Below are 19,017 nucleotides of genomic sequence, written 5' to 3' on the forward strand. Positions count from 1 at the left end.
ATGACTATAGTTAACAATAATATATATTTTAAATAGCTAGAAAGAGGATATTGAATGTTCTCAACAGAAATAAATGATAAATTCTTAAGATGATGGATATGCTAATTACCCTGATCTGATTGCTATATATTTTATGTATTGCAATGTCACTATGTACCCCATAAATATGTATAATTGTTGTGTCAATTAAAAATTTTTAATAAAAAATTATAAACAAAAAAAATTTTTTTAAGTAATTGATTGTATATCCCTACTGAATCTTATCTTACGCTAAACCTCTCCAGCACATTCATTGTTTTCTCTTATGTAAAAATTTCTAAATCTTTCATCTTTCTGGTGTCTCTTGTTCAGATCTACAAACATTTCGATGTTCCTTTTAAAACACAGTTCCCTAAACCAAAAACATGCTATTTTTCCCTTCTTTCACATTCTGTAATTAAAATAGTATTTAAATTCCTAGTAGACATTTTACAAATATTCAACAACAAAAAGTTGTCCATTATTTCATCTGTATTGGCATTTTTCCCCATATGAAAAAGACTTAAAATACTTTAATATAAAATAAATTTTCAATAAAAATAGTTTTTATAAAACTGTCTAAAAATAGCAAGTAGGCATCAAAAATATAACTCCAGATGAGGTGCAGGTTTAGAGTATAAAGTGATTGTTGCTTCTGTTATTCTAACTTGTGAGTCTCTATTAATTTAGTGTACACGTTCACTGTAAATTTTTATATTCACAAAATTTCAGGATCACATCAAATAACATGCCTAATTCCTTTTCACATAAAGCATTAATTCCAGTCTCTCCATAGTCTGCCCCTCTAGCCCCATCTCTGCCCCCTTCCACCACCAAACCATCCACCCTACACTGATTACCATTAATATTTTTAAACCTAAGTGCAAAGCAAAATATCTTGCACTATCTGCACTGTCTTTGCAATAATGCTATAAATCTAAAATTATTTTAAAATACTATGACCCTAAAATTGTTTTAAAATAAAAGGTTTACTTAAAAAAAAACACTCACCATATTCTTATTAAAGTTTATCTCATAGAAATTAACCTATCCTTCAGCATTGAAAATTGTTTTAAATATTAATTCAATTTTCCAAAATATATGCTCTACACATATTTCCTAAACATGGCCTCCATGTCTTTATTTTAGTTTTTGATAGGAAATACAGAAACCTTATCCATAACCTCCAACTCCAACTATAGTGTTTTTTAGACTACATGAAGCCTAGAGATTATCTAATAGTATAAATTCATTTTACTGATGTGGAAACTGAACCCAAGAGGGTGAAGTAATTTCTGCAAGGTCACATAGCTACATCGCAACAAAGCAGAATTAGACCACAGATGACTGATTTTCAGGCTAGGGTTTTTTCTGATCCTTTTGAAATCAGGTGATTAAGTTGAAAACAAGTTGGTTGTAAATCCAAAAAAAAAGGGAGGTCAAAAGGACTGATCCGAAACAGGTATATCCAGTTACAATTTTGGACTTTTCGGTCTGTGATGAGTACTTTGCCTTTAAAAAACATGACAGAGACTAAAGAAACAGAATTATCTAGTGGTATATTTAGGCTGACTGTGATTATTGGAATTCTAAAGAATGATACACAACATTTTCCCCTTCTTTCAGGTTCTCTCATTAAAGTAATATTTAAAGTCATAGTAAACATTTTAGGAATAGTCAACAACAAAAAGTTGTTCATTATTTCATCTCTGTTGGAATTCTTCCCCATATGAAGAAGACTGTTAAAACTGCTTTAATATAAAATAATTTTATAATAAAAATAGTTTTTATAAAACTGGCTAAAAATAACAAGTAGACATCAATGGCAGTCATGGAAGATGACCTACTCAGATTTCCTTCAAGAGAACCTGCTGCAAGGAAACATAACAAATAAACAGCCTTTAACTGGCCCACATTATTGATAAGCACCATGTTATTCACATGATCCACATTGCCCTTGGGCTGCTCCCAGGCAATGACCATGCATAACAGAAATACTAGAACAAAGCCATCATTGCCTCAAAAGAGCTTCCTCTAATGGATCATTGCCTCATATGAGCTTCCTCTAATGGGCAGCATTTGGCATTTGCTTGGATATTCCCCCTGGGCCAGCCAAGAGTTTTTCACATCTGCACTATGACCTGGATCTCCTCCTATCCAATGTTTCCCTTGCCTTCATCTTTTGCACGTGTAAGACCAGTATTGCAATATGAAGGCTCCCTCCTCCTTTATCCTTTAAGTCATTTCCTCCAATAAATCTCCCATCCTATCTTGGTATCTGCTTCTTGGAGAACCTAACTGACAAAGCATCACAGGCAGAAAAGCAGCAAAATAAATAACTTTTGTTAATAACATTAGATAATAATTATGACATTTATTAACCCTTTCACTCAAATATAACCCTCAACAGATAGTTTCGCCAATTGGTATGTCCTAAGATGTTAAGCATAAATAAGTGACAAATGTACATCACAGAGTGTGTTAGGAAAGCATATCTCTTTTTCCAAGTTCCAATCCTCTACCTATGAAAGAGAAGAAAATATGTGATTCTTGAGGTCTAAAAGTACATACGAAAGAAAAAAATGTATTTCTGTTTCACTGAACGTTATGAAGCTGCTAGTCTCAGAGAAGGGCTAAACGTAGTAAAGAGATAGTGAAGAAAAGATGCTTGGGGAGCAAAAGTTGAAAATGGCTGAATCTGAGAAAAAGGTATGGATTTAATCCCTCTACCACCCTGAATCTGAGGCAGAGGAACGAGGATTGCAGAATGAAGTATCCCAAATGCTGAGAGATGACTCACTACTTTAGTAAGGCACAAAGTTTTTAGTAAGAATCTTCAGTCAATACAGTAAAGTTCTCTGAGAAACACTTCAAAGGCCACGCAAAGCAAAGTGACTAAATCGACCCAACTCTTAACAGCAGTATCATGTGGCCAGAAGAGTCAGAATAAAGATGTCAGCCACCACAGGCACAGACTAGACCCCTCCCCCACCTTCTAGCCCTAATCAATTTCTGGACCCTGATTTGAGAGAAGGATGAGAGAAAAAAAGACACAAAAATTAACTTAAATTGAATGTGATATTGGCTAGGTGCACAGTAGCTCCACAAAAAGTTATTCTGACTTACAGAATTAAAAAATTGTAACATTCCTTATACCTAGGAGTTGTGCCACAAGTTTATAGAAGAAAAGAAAATAAGAATTAACAGATGCCAAGAAAGAATTAGGAGGGTCAAAGAGCAAACAATGAGAAATAAGAACTATACTTAAAGAAACACACAAATAGATGCCACAAGTGCAGAGTAAGGAAAATGGAGAATGGAAGATGGAGAATAGTAAGTAATGAAGAATGGAAGATGGAGAATAGTAAGTAATGGAAAATGGAGAATAGTAAGGAAAATGGAGAATGGAAGATGGAGAATAGTAAGCAATGGAAAATGGAGAATATTAAGGAAAATGGAGAAGGGAAGAAAAAGAGTACATGAAAAGTAGAATAGATATCAGATATTAGCTTCCCACCTATATCTTTTAAGATACTTGATGGAAAAAAAATATGAGCTAAGGATATCACTTGAAGATGATAAACCAAATAGTATTTTGAGTATACTTAAGAGTACAAAGATTAAAATGAAGGCAAAACTGTCAGAATTGTTTGAACCAGAGCAACTTCATCTTGATTAGGGGCTGGATAAAATAAGGCTAAGACATGTGGGCTGCATTCCCAGACAGTTAAGGCATTCTAAGTCACAGGATGAGATAGGAGGTTGGCACAAGATAGAGGTCATGAAGACCTTGCTGAAAAACAGGCAGTAAAGAAGCCAGCTAAAACCCACCAAAACCAAGATGGCCATGACAGTGACTTCTGGTCGTTCTTACTGCTACACTCCCACCAGCGTCATGAGTTTACTAATCCCGTGGCAACATCAGGAAGTTACCCTATATGGTCTAAAAAGGGGAAGCATGAATAACCCACCCCTTGTCTAGCATATCATCAAGAAATAACCATAAAAAAGGGCAACTAGAAACCCTCCAGGGCTACTCTGTCTATGGGGTAGCCATTCTTTTATTCCTTTACTTTCCTAATAAACTTGCCCTGAATTCTTTCTTGCACGAGATCCAAGAACCCTCTCTTGGGTCTGAATAGGGACCCCTTTCCTGTAACGAAACTACTTAATAAAATTGAGTGGTAGGGGAAAAAGAGAAAGCAGTAGGTAGCTATTTTAAGTGTTGATTCTCATATTTTAAGTGTTGATTCTCATAGGTCTCTCCCTGTCACCCAGGCTGGAGTGCAATGGCACAATCTTGGCTCACTGCAACTTCCACCTCCTGGGCTCAAGCGATTCTCCTGCCTCAGCCTCCTGAGTAGCTGGGATTACAGGTGTGCACCACCATGCCCAGCTAATTTTTGTATATTTTGTAGAGATGGGGTTTAGCCATGCTGGCCAGGCTGGTCTCAAACTCCTGAGCTCAACTGATCCACCTACCTTGGCCTCCCAAAGTGCTTGGATTACAGGCGTGAGCCACAGCACCAGACCAAAAGTAACAATTAGAATAAAAATGGGCTGGATGTGAAGGCTTAGTCTTCGACTCAGCAAAGTCAAAAGACAAATGATAAACAGAGAAAATATATTTGCAATTAAATGGCTAATATTCTTAATATATCAAGATTTCTTACGAATTGAGAAAAAACTAAAATCTAATAGAAAAGTGGCAAAATATATAAGCAGACATTTCAAAGAAGAAATGGCACTAAACGCATGAAATAATGCTCAACCTCACTCTCACTAAGGGAAATGCAAGTAAAAAGTGCAACAAGCTACAATTTCTCATTTATCAGATTGGCAAACATCCAAAAGTCTGACAACATACTCTATCAGCAAGGTTGTAGAAGACAGCTGATGGGAATACAAAGTGGTACAACTGTTAGTCAAAGAAATTTGATAATGTCTAGGGGAAAAAATGTACAAGCCATCTGTATAGCAATCTCACTTCTAGGAATCTACTCCAACGTATTCTGGTTAAAAGTACAAAATGATTTATACAAAATGTATTTTTTTCCAATGGCAAGATGCAAGATATTCCAAGATGCAACATGCAAGATTTTCCAATCTGAAAGATGCAGAGCAGTATACATAGCATGATACCACTTAGATAAGAAAAGTGATTATTAATATATACATGAATGTGTTTTATTTGTAAAAATAAAAACTAATAAAAAATGGATTACTAATCAGTGGTTCTCAAACTTTAGTGTACATAAAAATTATCTTTAGGGCCTGATTCTCAAAGTTTTTTACCTAGAAGAAAATCGAGAACCTGAGAATGTATATTTTTAACAAGTTTTCAGGTGATACTGAAGCAACTGTTTTGGAGATCACACTTTGCTAAACTAAAAACAAATGAAAACAGTTGAACCTATTAATATAGCAAATTAATTATATACAGATAATAGATTTGTTTTAAATGACTTTTGAGTATTTCAAGTGTACATCTTAAGTAGAAAGAGTTCCCATTGTAAACAGAGCTTAAGATGAATCTTAAACTTAATAGACAAACTACTACCAATATTGATATTATTAATTTGAAACTAGTTTGTATGCAAACAAATACATACATACATTTGTGCATGAAGATAAATCAAATAGGTTATATGGTCAATGTTGTTAAGAACCAAAATTGTCAGTATAAGAGAAAAGAGTTTCAAGTTAAGTTAAATGAAAATTCTATAATGTCAAATTTTGATGGGAAATATCAGTATTATTTCAAGATTTTGCTTTTCTTTCAATATTATGTTCCTTAGTGCTATAATTGCAAAAATATGGAGGACAATGACCACCCGAAAACAAGATTGCTCCTGTTGCCCACATTTTGCTCTCTGATTAGGATTTCCCACAAAAAGCAACCAGAGTTCTATGGCAGAATTCTGATTCCAGATTTGGGGCAGAAAATACATGAAATGGGTCTGTGGCGAATTGCTGTGCCAGAAAGCAAGGAGGGTAATTAACGACTAATGGGAGGCAGAGTATGGTGGCTCACGCCTGTAATTTTAATGCTTTGGGAGGCTGGGGCAGGAGGATTGCTTGAGGCCAGAAGTTCGAAACCAGACTGAGCAACATAGTGAAACCATGTCTCTACAAAAATTAAAATATTCATGCATGGTGGCATGTGCCTATAGTCATAGCTGCTCAGGAGGCTGAGGTGGGAGGATTGCTTGAGCTCAAGAGTTCGAGGTTACTGAGCTATGATTACACCAATGCACTCCAGCCTGGGCAACAGCACAAGACTCCATTCTTAAAAAAATAAAATAAAAAACTAACAGGACATGTCCAAAGGCCATGGGAGCACATAAATATGCAGGAGGAATCCATTGGCCAAATATGAGAATAATGAAAAGAATAACGGCTGCAATTAATTTGTTATAATCCATCAGTTCATTTCATCACTAAAAAGCAAAACACACACACACAAATTTAGTTGGTCACCATTATAAGTATTTAAACATTTCCTTACTTTAGACATTGGCAGTAGAAAGAAAAGAATTAAGCATTCATCCTGCATTTTCTGTGTACTGCAGAGTGACTAAATAGTCCCAGTTGACAGTGAAAAGTTCTCTACAGAAAAATTCCAGTTAATAAAAGTGAAAAGAAAGTGAAAATTAGAAAATTGTCACTTTGCATTTCGTAACAAAATGATACAGGCAGCTTTTATCAGTAGATGAAATTACTACATGAAAAGCTGTTAGGAAATTGTATGCTGTTAGGAAATTGTATCCTGTTAGCACCACAAAAGTAGAATGACTGGACAGTAACACTATGTACATTTAATGAAGCACACAGCACCACAAGTGTGTGCCAATAAAGTTGAACCTGAATCTCATCTAACCTTGAATGCTAACTCCAATTATCAGGGATAATTGGGGATATAAGGGATAGAGTAACAAGTTAAATGTAACCAAGAGGAAACATATAGATTGATCCAGAGTTTGTGACATTCTACAGAATAAGTAACCCAATTTTTTTCAGTAAGTCAACAACATTGATATAGAACAGCTCTAGATTAAAAGAGATTTAACAAAATGCAGTATGTGGACCTTGTGTGAGTTCCTTAATTGAACAAACCAAAAGTAAAAAGTTATTTTTGAGACATTCAAGAAAGTGTAAGTATTGAATGTATTAGATTATAGCAAGGAATTGTTCATTTTATTAGGGGTGATGACAGTTTCATAATTTTTTTTTTTTTTTTTTTTTTTGAGACAGAGTCTTGCTCTGTCGCCCAGGCTAGAATGCAGTGGTGCAATCTCAGCTCACTGCAAACTCTGCCTCCCGGGTTCACGCCATTCTCCGGCCTCAGCCTTCCAAGTAGGTGGAACTACAGGCACCCGCCACCACGCCCGGCTTATTTTTTGTATTTTTAGTAGAGACTGGGTTTCACCGTGCTAGCCAGGATGGTCTCGATCTCCTGACCTCATGATCCGCCTGCCTCAGCCTCCCAAAGTGCTGGGATAGTTTCACAGTTTCTTGTGTCTACTTTTTAGCTTACTGAAATATGTCATAGGAGAATGACACAATGTTTTGGATTTAAAATATTTCAGCAAAAAATGAAGAACAAAGGAACAGAGGAGATAACAACTGAGATAAAATGATGATTATTGAATCTGTCATATGAGCATTTATTATACTATCCTTTCTATTTTGTGTGTATTTAAAATTCAAAACATATTTAAAAGGTAGAAGTTGGCTCAAAGAAAAACTCTGTCAAATCTTTTTAAAAGTATTTCATGTTACTTTTCAAGAAATAGAATGGAAGATTCCAGATTACTGGTAGTTATATTTTTCAATAATTTGAGACTTTAATCTAAACCCCAGAGTAATAGAAAGTGTCCTAGAATACAAATCCAGCAGGAAACCTGGGGCCAGACCAGGTTTTGGACAAAACCTTTTGAATTTGGGCAAATCATTTAATCTTTTCAGATCTCATCATCTGTAAATTAGGGACTTAGTCCAAATGACTTTATGTCTTATCTTCACCTCTAATCACTAGAAAGTAATATGAATGCACTCTTGCTGGTAAGCAAAGGGCACAGAATTGAGTAACAACAAGAAAAGCATGAAAGAGCAGCTTAATCAGAATAACTTCCTTGAGGTTACTCACATATGTGAAATATGTGGATTAGATTAACTTATCTTTAAGATGTTCCCTATCCCTAAAATTCTACGAAATGTAATAGCTGTAGTCATGGGCCAGACAAATAATTGTTTTACATCAAATTCTAATTGCCGATGTTATCTCTCAGTTTCAGCAAGGCTATTGTATCTGTACTCTAGAAAGACAACATACTTATTAAACAATAAGATACAAAAACATAGGTAGACCAGGTGTTCTCCAACCTTCTTATCCCTGGATATAATCTATGATCTGTATTAAGAAGGAGCCTATTAATAATGGAGAGGGAGCAAGTTAAGTTTTTTTCAGTGTTGTATTGCAATATCTCAAGAGACACTTAATGCTGTAACCCCAGATGAGTGTCCTTTAGTATAAGCTCTCAGGAAAAAAAAGTTATGATTAAGACAGTAATTGATATTGAGCTGGAGAGTGTACAGTGTCTACAATTTAAAAGGAAGACAAGGATTTAAAGCAACCTTGGTAAATGACCTCAAAATACTATATTTGATTAGTTGTCATAGTAGGTGGAGGAAAGTAAGGGGAAGCAGTTGACTAGGATCAACCGGTAAAAGTTATAGTGAACCATTTTTCACCATACATGGACTCTTATGAAACGTACTTCATAAGGGCTACTGCAGTCTGAAGAAGGGATAGAATGAATCATTTTGAGAGTGAGGTCACTACACTGGAGATTATTGTGCATTTTTTAAAGGGCTTTCAAGCCTCAGGCATGACATAATTTACACAATTTTAAAATTATAGAATAATGGAAGTGGGACTCAGATAAGCCACTCCATCAATTTTTTAAATGTATGTTATGATACTGTCACAAAAGTATGATGAAGAGCTCTAGATTACTAGTAATTACTGTTTTCTATTTATCTGAGAAAATTTCAACTCCCAAGTAATGGAATTTATAACTGGAAATTCAAGTTTGACTATTCTGTATATGAAATAAGGAAAATGGTTATAAATATTTGTTAAATGAACAAGTACATAAGAACTCACAATTGTGAAATTTAGGAAGAAAATGCAATTCATTCATTCATTCACCAAATAGATTTTGAAAGCCATCTCTGCGCCAGAAGTTGGCAAAATTCCTGCATTCATTGTGCTTTTATTCTAGCTGGAGGAGACAGATAATAAACAATAAAAAATAAATAAACGTCAGGTGGTAAGCTTTATGAAGTAAATAGTAAAGCAAATTAAGTGAACAGAATGGAGAAGCTACTGTTTAGATTGGGTTTCCAGGAAAGTATCTCTAATATGATAACATTCGAGCAAAGAGGCCTGAAAGAATTAAGAAAGTGGCCAGGCACAGTGGCTCACGCCTGTAATCCCAGCACTTTGGGAGGCCAAGGCAGGTGGATCACCTGAGGTCAGGAGTTCAAGACCAGCCTGGCCAACATGGTGAAACCCTGTCTCAACTAAAAATACAAAAAGATTAGCTGGGTGTGGTGGCAGGCACCTGTAATCCCAGCTACTTCGGGAGGCCGAGACAGGAGCATTGCTTGAACCCATGATGTGGAGGTTGCCATGAGCCGAGATCACACCACTGTACTCCAGCCTAGGTGACAAGAGCGAAACTCCATCTAAAAAATAAAAATAAAAAAGAATTAAGAAAGTGAACCATATGGATACCTGATGGAAGAGCAAGTGCAAGGACCTCCAAGGCAGGATAGAGTCTGGTGCTCAAAATAGAGCCAAGAGGCAAGTATGGCAAGAGTAGAATGAGCATGAAGAAAAACAAGTAGTGACAGATTAGGTAGGTAGCAGGGCCACTCAGCCTTTGACCCTGTTAGACTAGGGTAAGGACTTGGGCTTTTGTGTCTCTACAAAGGGAAGTCATTGTAAGATTTTAAATGGAGGAGTAACATGTTTCGTTTCATTTCTTTTCTTTTTTCTTTTTTTTTTTTTTTTTGACAAGATCTCACTCTGTCGCCCAAGCTGGAGTACAGTGACACAATCTCAGCTCACTGCAACCTCTGCCTCACGAGTTCAAACAATCCTCACACCTCAGCCTTCCTGGTAGCTGGTACTGCAGGCGCGTGCCACCATGCCCAGCTAATTTTGTGTGTGTGTGTGTGTGTGTGTGTATGTGTTTTTGACAGAGTCTCGCTCTGTCTGTCAGGCTGGAGTGTAGTGGCAAGATCTAGGCTCACTGCAACCTCCTCCGCCTCCTGGGCTCAAGCAATTCTCCTGCCTCAGCCTCCCGAGTAGCTGGGATTACAGGCGTGTGCCACCATGCTTGCCTAATTTTTGTATTTTTAGTAAAGACAAGGTTTCACCATGTTGGCTAGGCTGGAAGTGACATGTTTCAAAAGGATTGCTCACTTTGCTGAATATAGAATAGACTGTGTAGGGGCAAGAGGAGAAAGAATGGGGAAATTAGAAAACAATGATCCAGGAATGAAAATGCAGTACTTTGGATTGGTGTTGTAGCAGTATAAATTGTAAAACATGATCCCAGGTTTTGAGGAAACAGTTTTGAGGTGAGAAAATTTCATTTTGGACAGGTCAAATGTAGAAGTCTATTAGACATATGGGTGGAAATGTCAAGTACATAGGCAGATATATATGCATGAGAACCAGGCTGGAGATGTAAATTTGGGAGTCCTCAATACACAGATCTGTATTTGAAGCCACGGGATTGAACAAATCATCTGAGACATGAGTATAGATAGAGAATAAATCAGATCTAATGACTGAGACACAGAGCAGCCTAACCTTAAAGAGTAGAAAGATGAGGAAGATCTAGCAAAGGAGATGAGAAGAAGTGACCAGCGAGGAAGTAAGGGAACCTGGGAAGAGTGGTGACCTACAGGTCATATGAAGACTGTCAAGCAGGAAGGAATGAGGGCTTCCAATATTCCCAGTAAGATAAAGGCTGAAAGTTGACCACTGAATTTGGCAACATGGAACACACAGGTGATTCTAATAACACCTCTTTCAGTGGAATAGTGGGGATAAAAGCTTTATTGCTGTGGGTTCAAGACAGAATGAGAGGAGAGAAAATGGTGAGAGTGAGTATGAACAAATTTGAGAAAACTTTTTATGAAGGCGAGCAAACAGCTGAGTAGTACATGGCAGTGGGGATGTAGATGATTGAAAGAGGAGGGGAGGCAGATATTATGCCTAAGCTAAAGCCTAGGAGTGTTAGGAATGGTGAAAGCAAATGGTCTAGAAGTGATCGTGTGGACTGAAGAGGACACCTATCCAACCTCCAGGTTTAGACATGTGGAATATTTCAGAAAAAAGAGCCACCATCCAAAAGTATGGCAGAAAAAGCTGTGGTCTTAGGCGACCATCAAGATATAATGAACAAAAAGATCAAGGGAGACTACAGAGAACAAATTGCATAGGAGGGGGATAAGATGTAAGTTCTTGAAGGCACAGTGGAAAAGTGGAGTAGAGACAAGTATGAGATAGAATTAGTTTCAGCAAAATGCACAACTTCATGAAAGATTCTCTTCAGGATCCTGGGATTTCATTGTGAAGTAGTCAAGTAGGATGAAATGCGATTCCTTAAAAGAAAGCCTCAGGGGGAAAGCTTAATAAATGGAAATTATATAGGCATTCTATAGACCAGTCTTTTAGTGATTAAGGTGATTAAAAGAAGGAGCAGAGAGCACAGGAAAAAATGTTTGTGAAGAAACAAACTTTGCAAACCTAATAGGAGAAAATCACCTTCTTGTAAATATCTAAACATAAAATGAGGCTGAGTCATGCCTAGTTGGGGATGCTTTTGAGAGGTAGAGAAGTTAGGCAACAAGTAGACCAGTGAACAGAGTTTCTCTTCACTAGATGTGGACACATTGGAACTCTCATACATTGCTGGAATATAAAATGGTGCAGCTGCTTTGGAAAATAGTTTGGCAGTTCCTCAAATGGTTAAATATAGAGTTTCCATATAATCCAGCAATTCTACTCCTACAGTTGAAAACATATGTCTACACAAAACCTCTTAAATGGATATACATAGCAGCATTATTTATGATAATCAAAAGGTGAAAACAACCCAAATGTCTACCTATTGATAAATGGATAAACAAAATGTAGTATATCCACAAAATGGAATATTTTTCTTCCATTAAAAGAAAGAAGTACTGATATAGGATACAACATGGTTGAACCTTGAAAACATTATGCTAAGTGAAAGAAGCCAGACATGAAAAGCCACATGTTGTACCATCCCATTTACATGAAATTTCCAGAATAAGCAAATCTATATAGGGATAGAAAGTGGATTAGTGGTTGCCAGGGACAGAGGTGGGGGGAAAATAGAGAGTGACTGTAATGGGTTTGGTTTCTTTTTTGAGATGATGAAAATGTTTTTAAATCAAGTAGTAGAAATGTTGCACAGATCTGTAAATATGCTAGAAATCAATTAATTGTATACTTTAAGAGGATGAATCTCATAGTCTATGAATTATATCTCAGTAAAGCTGTTACCAAAAACAAAAAAGAAAGAAAAAGAAGATATATTCTAGGTGTTTAATTACTGAAATAGTTAACTTTGTTTTCAATCCAAAAATCAAAAAAAGAAAGCACCAGTAGGCAGAGCAGGATAGCTGACTAGAGGAGCATAATGCTGGTACACCCTACAAGACAGGGTCAAAGCAATAAATGAAAATTACATTGGACTGGGGTGTCTGAGGGAGAACACTGCAGTACAGCAGGGAAGAGAGAAAACCTGTGAAGCAAGGAGACCTTTAGGGAGGGCCACATACAGAAGAGATAGAAACACCCTGCCTCCACCACGTGATCTTCTCAGCTGGAATTATCCAGGAACAAGAAGGCACTTGTTGGACAAGGTATGTAGGAGGCCCGCAGCACCCCCCATTAATGTGATGAACACCTGCAGTCTTTGCTTCCAGAGAAATCTTCAGTCCTCACAGTCCTCGAGCCCAGTTTGGGGAGGGGCCTGGTATCCATATAGCTGCACTGCCCCTAGAAAAGAAGCCCACATTGTGTGCCCTCTGATCCTCACAACCCAATCTGCAGCTATATAGGACCCATCTTGAAACCAGAACAACAGATAGAGTGCACCTTGCTCCAGGAACTGCATCTTTTCATCTCTGAGGCTAAAATGCTATTATACCACCTTCACACAAAGAAGTGCACCATTCCATCACCAAATTGCTACAGATCCCCACACCCTGGGAACAAGTTGCCTAGGAGGCAATCTCTGCCTTTCACATCTTAGTGACTGTAGCACCCTGACCCCAGCCTGTTGGAAGCTAGGTCCAGCAACCTGGCCCCAGAGCCCATGCAGCTTACTGCCCCCAAAGTAATAGATAATTCTGCCCAGCAGAGAAATCTAGTCTGGGTCAGCCATATGCACAGTCAACACAATCACCAGACAGGCATACTACTTCCAAGAGAGCCCTGCCTCGAGCCAGTGGACTGGTCCTTGATATCCCAATGCACTCACCAGCCAGATACACCAATTCCAGGGGTGTCCTGCCACAAGCCAGTGAACCAGGCCCCCACAGACCATCTGCACACTCACCAGCCAAGCATGCTGCCTCGAGGGAGGCCCACCCTGAGCTGGCAAATCAGCCCCCATGCACCAGTAGAGTGCTCACCAGAAAAGTACACTGCTTACAGGGAGGCCCTCCTCTGAGTCAGCAAAGTGTGGTCCCCATGTACCCTGGCATGATCACCAGCTGGGCATGCTGCTTCCATAGAAACCCTGTCCAGAGCTGATAAGATGGCATCTGTGTGTCACTGGCAAGCTCACAAGCTAGGCATGTTGATTCCAAAGGGGCCCTGCCTCAAGCTGCAAGTCAGGCCCACAATCACCACCCAGGTACTCCACTTCTATGGGAGAGCCACTATAAGTCAGCAAACCTATCCACACATACTGCCAGCACACTCATCAGGCAGGCATGCTGCTCCTAAGGAAGCTCCACCGCAAACCAGCAGACTGCCCCTCGCATGCCACCAGTCCACTCACCAGCCAAGTACTGTTCTCCCAGAAAGACTCCACCCTGAGTTGATGGACCAAGCCCTTCACTCACCAGGCAGGCATGTTGCTCCCAGAGGAGACTCAGCCCAATCTGGCAGCCTAGCCACACAAACTCCTGCAGCCTATGCCACCAAGGCACTCAGGCATTACCAAAGTTGACTACAGCTGAAGAAACTGCATGGAGACCCCTACTGTGCCCACCCAGAACCAAAGCCAATACACATCCTACCCAACTGACACCCTCAGACACATCTGTAGGTGAAAGTCTGTCTATAAAATACAAATGCTACTCCATAAAATTGGAAGAGGCAACTATTTTACCAGATGCACATATATCAACACAGGAGCACAAGAAACATGAAAAAGCAAGGAAACTTAACATCACCAAAGGAGCACAATAATGCTCTAGTAACTGACCCTAAAGAAATGGAAACATAAAAAGGAATTCAAATAACAATTCTAAGGAAACTTAGTGAGATGCAAGGGAATACAGGTAGACAATTCAATGAAATCAGAAAAACAATTCATGGCCTGAATGAGAAATTCAACAAGGAGACAAATATAAAAAAAGAACCAAACAGAAATCTTAGAACTGAAGAACTCAATGAATGAGATAAAAATATAACAGGGAGCTTCAACCTCAGACTAGATCAAACAGAAGAACATTTCTGGACTTGAAGACATCTCTTTTGAAATAACAGAGGAAAAATGGCAAAAGAAGAATGGAAAAGAACCAAGAAGGCCTAGAGGATTTATGGGACACAATTAAATGAACAAATATTTACAATAAGAGAGTTAAAGACAGGGAAAAGATAAAGTCACAGAAAAAAATTTTAAACAAAATAATAGCTGAAAACCTCTCAAGTATTGGGAGAGTTGTGGACATCCAGTTCCATTAAACTCAGAGAATCTCATACAGATTCAACCCAAAGGGGTCTTCTCTGAGGCACATTATAATCTAACTGTCAAAAGTCAAAGACAAAGAGAGATTTCTAAAAGCAGAAAGAGAAAAATGTCAACATATGAGGGAAGCCCCATTAGACTATCAGCAGATTTCTTAGCAGAAACTGCAGGCTAGGAGAGAGTGTAACGTATGTAATGTTATATTCAAAGTCATAAAAGAAAAAATACTTTCACCAGGAATACTACACCCAGCAAACCATCCTTTCAAAATGAAGAAGAAATAAATTCTTTCTCAGACAAGCAAAAGCTGAGGGAATTCATCACCACAAGACTGGCCTTACAAAAAATGCTTAAAGGAGTGCTTCAAGCAGAAGTGAAAAGATAATAACTAATAACATGAAAACATATGAAAAAAGTATAAACTTCATTGGAAGAGGTAAATTTATAATAAGTTCAGAATATTACATTACTGTGCTGGTACTATATAATTTTCAAATCTTCAGTATGAAGGTTAAAAGTCAAAATGGCCAACAATAATTATATCTATAATGAGTTGTTAAGAAAGTTACAATACAAAGATATCTAAATTAAGGCAACAAAAATATAAATTGTGGGGAGAGGAAAAGTTGGAGTATTTGTATCCAACCAAAGTTAAGCTGTGGCTCAGATCTGTAATCTCAGCACTTTGGAAGACCGAGGTGGGTGGATCACTTGAGCTCAGAGGTTTGAGACCAGCCTGGGCAACATGGCAAAACCCTGTCTCTAAAAATAATACAAAAATTAGCCGGTTACAGTGGTGCACACTTGCAGTCCCAGCTACTCAGGAGGCTGAGGCAGGAGAATTGCTTGAGCTCAGGAGGCAAAAGTCATGGTGAGCTGAGATCATGCCATTGCCCTCTAGCCTGGGCAACAGAGACCCCATCTCAAAAATAAATATATAAACAATAATTTTTAAAAAGGATCTAGAAAACAACAAAATGGCAAGAGTAAGTTGTTACAGATCAATAATCATCTTGAGCAGGCATGGTGGCTCATGCCTGTAATCCCAAAAGTTTGGGAGGTCAAAGCAGGAGGATTGCTGGAGCCCAGGAGTTTGAGACCAGCCTGGGCAACATAGAAAGACCCTGTCTTTCTAAATGTTTCTAAATTCTAAATTTTAAAAATTACCCAGGCCCGATGGTGTGTACCTGTAGTCCCAGCTACTTGGGAGGCTGTCATAGGAAGTTCACTTGAGCCTGAAAGATCAAGCCTGTAGTGAGTCAGGATTACACCACTGCACTGCAATCTGGGTGACAGAATGAGACCCTGTCTCTTAAGTAAATAAATAAATAATAAAAGTTAAAAAATAATAACATTAAATGAGATGTATTAAATTCTTCATTTAAAACATATACAGTGATACTTTTCAACATAGTACTGGAAGCCCCAGCTAGAAAAATTGGGCAAGAGAAAGAAATAAAGGGCATCCAAACTGGAAAGGAAAAAGTCAAATTATACTTGTTTGCAGATGATATAATCTTATATTCAGAAAAACATAAAGACTCTACCTTTGTTTATAAGCTCTAATACCAAAAAACTATTAGATTATATTAGAACTTATAAACAAATTCAGTACATTGCAAGATACAAAATCAATATATAAAAATCTGTAGCATTCTATATGCAAACAGTGAACAATCTGAAAAAGAAATAAAAACATAACCCCATTTACAATAGCCACAAATAAAATTAAATACCTAGGAATAACAACCAAAGAAGTGAACAATCTCTACAATGAAAACGATATAATATTGATTAAAGAAATTGAAGAGGACACCAAAAAATCCAAAGATATTCCATGTTCATGGATTAGAAAAATCAATATTGTTAAAATGTTCATACTACCCAAAGCAATCTACACATTCAATACAATCCTTATCAAAATACCAATGACATTATTTACAGAAATAGAAAAATATTCTAAAATTTATATGGAAACATAAAAGACACAGAATAGTCAAAGCTGTCCCAAGCAAAAAGAACAAAACTGGAGGAATCATATTACCTGACTTCAGATTATGCCTCAGAGCTACAGTAACCAAAACAGCATAGCACTGGCATGAAAATAGACACATAGGCCAATGGAACAGAATAGAGAATCCAGAAGCAAATTCATACACCTACAGTAAACATACTTTCAACAAAGGTGCCAAGAATATACATTGGAGAAAAGATAGCCTCTTCAATAAATGGTGCTAGGAAAACCAGATATTCATATGCAGAAGAATGAAACTAGACCCCTATCTCTTGCCATATACAAAAATCAAATAAAACTGGATTAAAGACCTAAATCTAAGACCTCAATCTATTAAACTATTACAAGCAAACACTGGGGGAACTCTCCAGGACATTGGTCTAGGAAAAAATTTCTTACCCCACAAACACAAGCAGAAATGGATAAATGGGATCATATCAAGTTAAAAAATACTTCTGCACAGCAACAGAAACCATCAGCAAAGGGAAGACACAACCCACAGAATGGGAGAAAGTATTTGCAAACTGCCCATCTGATAAGGCATTAGTAACCAGAATACATAAATAGCTCTAACTTTATAGGAAAAACTCTAATAATGTGATTTAAAAATGGGCAAAAGACTTAAATAGCTATTTCTCAAAATAAGACATGCAAATGGCAAACAGGCATATGAAAAGGTGCTCAACATCATTGGTCATCAGAGAAATGTGAATCAAAGCCACAGTGAGGTATCATCTCACCCCAGTTAAAATGGCTTTTATCCAAAAGACAGGCAGTAACAAATGCTGGCAAGGATGTAGTGAAAAGGAAACCCCTGTACACTGTTGGTAGAAATACAAATTAGTACAACCACTATGGAGAATCGTTTGGAGATTCCTCAAAAAACTAAAAATAGAGCTACCATATGATCCAGTAATCTCACTGCTGGGTATACATCCCAAAAAGGGAAATCAGTATATTGAAGAGATATCTGTACTCCTATGTTTATTGCAACAATGTTCACAATAACCAAGATTTGGAAGCAACCTCAGTGTCCATCTAAAGATGAATGGATGAATGGATGAAGAAAAGAAAATGTGGTACTTTTATGTAATGGGGGACTATGTAGCCATAAAAATGAATGAGATCCTGTCTTTTTTTGTTTGTTTGTTTGTTTGTTTGTTTGTTTGAGACAGGGTCTTGTGCTATCACCCAGGCTGGAGTGCAGTGGCATGCTCATGGCTCTCTGCATCCTCCACCTCCTGGGCCCAAGGGATCTTCCCACCTCAGTCTCCCTTGTTGTTGGGGCTACAGTCATGCACCACCACATCCAGATTTTTGGGGGGGAAATGGGTAGATGGCGTCTCACTCTGTCACCAGGCTAGAGTGCAGTGGCACAATCTCGGCTCACTGCAACCTCCGCCTTCCAGATTTAAGAGATTCTCCTGCCTCAGCCTCCTGAGTAGCCGGGACTACAGGCACATACCACCTTGTCCAGCTAATTTTTGTACTTTTAGTAGAGACGGCATTTCACCATGTTGATCAGGATGATCTCGATCTCTTGACCTCATGATCTGCCTGCCTCAGCCTCCCAAAGTGCTGGGATTACAGGTGTGAGCCACTGTGCCTGGCCAATTTTTGTTTTTTTTTTTAATAGAGACAAGGCTTTACTATGTTGCCCAGGCTGGTCTAGAACTCTTGGGCTCTAGCAATCTGACTACCTCAGCCTCCCAAAGTGCTGGGATTTTAGGCATAAGCTACTGTGCCCAGCCTAATCCTGTCATTTTAAACAACATGAATGGAACTAGAGGTCATTATGTTAAGTGAAATAAGCCAGGCACCAAAAGACAAACATCACTTGTTCCACTTATTTGTGTGAGATAAAAATTAAAGCAATTGGACTCATGGAGATAGAGAGTAGAAGGATGGTTACCAGAAGCTGAGAAGGGTAGTGGAGGTTGGGGGGTAGAA

General features: G+C 37.9%; 1 long non-coding RNA gene across 1 annotated transcript; it reads right to left on the reverse strand.

Moving 5' to 3' along the window:
• Positions 1-9,269: 9,269 nt before the first annotated feature.
• On the reverse strand, positions 9,270-13,003 carry LOC129060429 (uncharacterized). The gene is made up of 2 exons (XR_008527144.1): positions 9,648-13,003; positions 9,270-9,305 (listed from the first exon to the last, which is right to left on the reverse strand). It is a non-coding gene; the product is annotated as an uncharacterized LOC129060429 (long non-coding RNA).
• Between the last annotated feature and the right edge of the window lie 6,014 nt (positions 13,004-19,017).

The sequence above is a fragment of the Pongo abelii genome, chromosome 6 (genome assembly GCF_028885655.2).
Source record: "Pongo abelii isolate AG06213 chromosome 6, NHGRI_mPonAbe1-v2.0_pri, whole genome shotgun sequence".
NCBI lineage: Eukaryota > Metazoa > Chordata > Mammalia > Primates > Hominidae > Pongo > Pongo abelii.